The 4,095-nt window shown below is 40.7% G+C and overlaps 1 long non-coding RNA gene across 1 annotated transcript; it reads right to left on the reverse strand.

The window, feature by feature from the left end:
- Window positions 1-2,274: 2,274 nt before the first annotated feature.
- Window positions 2,275-3,553, reverse strand: LOC117823007. Its single transcript, XR_004633296.1, has 2 exons — window positions 3,470-3,553; window positions 2,275-2,938 (listed from the first exon to the last, which is right to left on the reverse strand). It is a non-coding gene; the product is annotated as an uncharacterized LOC117823007 (long non-coding RNA).
- Window positions 3,554-4,095: the final 542 nt, after the last annotated feature.

Genomic DNA, 4,095 nt, shown 5'->3' on the forward strand with positions numbered 1-4,095 from the left:
AAACTCCCCGCGGTCGCTGCAACATTGTTCTCTCCTCACTGGAAGGATGACAAGCGGGTTATTCCCCCGGAAAGATTTTGTATTGTTAGTCCTAAAGTAGCTGCATTCGGTAAACACTGCTCTGAGTGCGTGGGGATAGCACACATTCAGCGTATTCCTGCTCACACATCTGTATGCTCACAGAATAGATCTGGGTGTCACTTGTTATTTCTCATCTCGTCCATCACTTTCTTCTCGCTGCCCTTGCCTCAGAGGACACCGATTTTGGTGTGATTGAGTATGACCTAACATAATAGCACTGTCATTGAAGGGAGATGCACACATGTGCACTTATAGGACAAATATATGAAAACAATTAGGCCTCTGCGTCCTTCAATGGAACTGTCAGGTGTCCTTTTTGCATCTTCGTCCTTTTTGTACCTGTAGTGTAAAGATAAGGCCAATCCAGGAGTTGTGAGATAGTTTGGAGCTGCAGCGTGAGGAGATTTGATCATCTGTAAACCAGGTATAGCAGGATAAAATCTTCTATTTGTGTATATTATCTTACAGAAGTGTGTTAAAGTTCCCCAAATGAATGTGATCAGCCTGGTACAGTGAAAGAAAAAAAAAAATTATGCATTCATTAGGTCTGTCATACTTTACTTTAATTACCACATAGAACACTCAGTTTGATTCTGCACAAACTAACCTCTGAGTGGTTACACACCTGAATGCTGAAGTGAACTTTAAGTCATCACAAACCTCTGCAGACAAACTGTAGCATAAAATCAGACTCTATATTCAGACTGATAAAGACAGATTATAAAATAATAGCTGCATCTATAACATATTTGTTTTTGTTTGTGCGTGTCAGGGAACAGTATTCATGCGTGGGTGTAGTCATAAAATATTATGAATGTATTAAACTTCACCCTGAATGCCTCCATGAAGTGCCATAGATGTTGTCTACATGTGAGGTGTTGCTGTTTTCTGTCTTTACATTCAATCATAGAAATGAATGATTTTTGTGGATTTTAAAGTAAAGATTGACTCTTCTTAGGCTTTCAAAACTTAAAAAAAATGGCATTGAAGACATCATGCTCACCTTGTTTTTCACTATACCATTCATCTATCATCCTCAGTTCTTGCATGATCAGTTTTGCATGATTCTAGATACGTAGCTCTTTGCACCACTCAATTTGTGTTATTCTGTTATGCCAGTTTTATCATTGTGCAAATCCCCCTTGAGATGCGTGGTGCAGATCAGCGTTGTAGTCGAGTCACCAGACCTCGAGTCCAAGTCAAAGCTCCATTACCCTAGAATTTATAAAGAGGAGCACTATTTGACTCCAAACTATTTTCTGCATGAACCTGGACTGACTCTGTTAGACCTTTTGGATAAGTAGAAACACATTTCATTTATTAACATCAGATGCTGGAGATTTAAATGATCAATGAAGTCACAGCGCTGTGCATCGTGCGTAAATGTGCATTGCAGGTTTTAAGAAATTCCGAAGATACCTGTAACCCGCCTGTCATTAATCTGAATTTGAACCCACCAAACATCTTGGACGCACTGGCTGAGTCACTTTGTTTGCTAATATTGCTAGCTAATGCTAACACAATCAACAGTCTAAGTAAGTTTAGCATCTCTCAGACTTTTTAGTTGCATCCTGGACGGACGGCTGTTAAAGTTTGCGTTCGTCCCCTCTTCTCCTCTATGGTTCTTTTCTTGCATTACACACATGTTGCACTGCTTTTGCTGTCCAATCTTTGAAAGCAAACCATATTTATTTATTTATTTATTCATTTAATTATTTATTTATTTCGCCCACAAAATATAAATATAAGGCCAATAAAATATGATAGAAAGCTCAAAAACAATCTCCACATCAGAGCTCAGAGGTGACATGCAGAAATTAGGGTGAGATTTCACCCAACGAAGGGATGACCGACAAATCTTCATCGGATGGTAACTGGTCCAGTGTGTGTGCAGTTTTAGAGTCCTCTTCATACTCATCAGTGACATGAGGAGGGATGAATTCAGCTAACATGTTCGGGGTGTGAGGTGACTCCTCGATGTTTGACGGAAAGCTGATAAAGGGATGTTTCATGCAAAGATGAAGGATGGAGATTCTTAGCCGATCGAGTTGGATGATTATGAAACTGAGACAATAAAATTGAACATGTAAACCGTGCATTTCGTGGAACCTCATTAAAACCTCCTTGCAGGAACTGTTGCTGAACAGGACAAAAAGTATAAAAACAATCGTCTTCTTCTCCGTTTATTTCCAGGAGCTCAGAGGATAATGATTCAGTGTCCTCTGAGCTCCACCTTCATCACCTCCTTTCTCTGTCTGGTGTTCACAGAACACAGGAGACTCTTCAGCTGCTGACCTGTCACTGTGACGGGTCCAGGTGAGAGTAAAGCTTAGTCTTTGGCTTCCTATTGGATCGATGCAAGGCTTTGTGTGTCCCTGCTTTCCCTGGTGGTATTGAGTTTCCCGGGAGCCGGGCTGCAGGCTCTATTGTCTCCTTAACTGCCAACACTCTGCCACGGGTTAATGGAACAAGCTCTGCAGAGAGCAGCACTGGTTGTATACTTGACCTCTCTCTATACGGGAGTCTGCGGCTGCTGGGAGGCGATACGTGAATCGATCACATGTAGATTCTGTGAGCGTGTTTCTGAAGGTGCCATCACCACACCTTCATGCTGCAATACATGCACCTCAGATTCTATACAGACAGATAAAAGGGAAAGGGCACAATCCTGCACCTCAGCTCTGCAGCCTGGATTTATTTAAATTAAAGCTAGTGTTCATTTTAAAAAAGGCCTACACTGATAGATGTTTTGGCTTTGCATTTGTTCAACTCAGTTACGGAATTGAAGACTGAGCCGGGCTTTTGTACTGCAGAGAGTGTAGGTGGCTTAATGGCAGATGAGCAGCAGGTGAGCTGACTTGATGGCGGCCAGGTGAGTTGATCCATGCCCAGCACCAGGTGTACAGAGGAGACAAACGAGACACACAGACAAACAGAGGAAGAAATACAAAAAATGAATGATAACTAATGAGAAACACGTCCTGTATGGTTCCATTTTTCATGCAAATTATACCCAAAATATATTTGATCAGCTTTTTTGATTAATCAATAAAGAAAATAAATGTTGTACTGGAGATATCAGAAAATGACTGATATTAATGTCAGAAGCAACTTTAAGTTGCTTTATTCTACACATCATGTCAGAATTTACTTTAAACAGCAGACAAAAAATGTTGTAAAAATGATGATGAGTGAGGAAATATATCAAACAGGGTTCAAAGGTTCAGAGCTGAAAACAAACCTTTTCACCACCTTCCCAAAAATGTCCCGAGGCATATTTTTGTTTGTTTGTTTACAGACTCAGTAACGAGCCAACTTGCTAATCTAAGCAAACAAACACAGACGATAATAACTGTATTCACTCATGTTGCACAGCCTTCTCACTCACCATCTATCATGTGACTCCAGGAAGCACAGACGAGGCTGCTTCCAGTGTCTTCAGACAATGTTAGTTTAATCAGCCAGCCAACCGGTTAATCGGCAAAAGCCAACCGATTAAACTTGTTATTTAACAGTTAACAACTAGCAGCTTTTAAAACATGGGATTATAAAGAGTTTGCAGCTCTGATTTCTTCAATAAGCTTGTTCCAAAGACTGAAGGAACCCCGAGAAGGAACAAGAGAAAAAGGTTCATGATTTATAATTTTCTCTAAACAAATTGTAGAGTTGCAGTGTTAGAGTACATTGGCCTTGTTTGGTTCTCCTGCTCCTGAGCTTTAAGAGTCGGTGGGAGTCGAGTGGTTAAAGCAGCCGAACACATATCTATTTATTTCTACATGTCTTTGTCATGATGGTATCAGCGTTGTGTAAATGTAGATAATTAAAATCACTGATGCAGACGATGTTGGAATAACGCCTCACAAAGAGGAGACTGACAGGATGTTACCTCGTCTCAGTGAAGAGATGATTTATGTTGTTTTATTAACGACATAATGCCGCTCACAGGCTACACGTTCCACACGTTCCCCCTGATGAAGAGAAACAGCTGTTTATTCCTCTCTGCCAGTGCTCGCC

This window comes from Notolabrus celidotus, chromosome 12 (assembly GCF_009762535.1).
Source record: "Notolabrus celidotus isolate fNotCel1 chromosome 12, fNotCel1.pri, whole genome shotgun sequence".
NCBI lineage: Eukaryota > Metazoa > Chordata > Actinopteri > Labriformes > Labridae > Notolabrus > Notolabrus celidotus.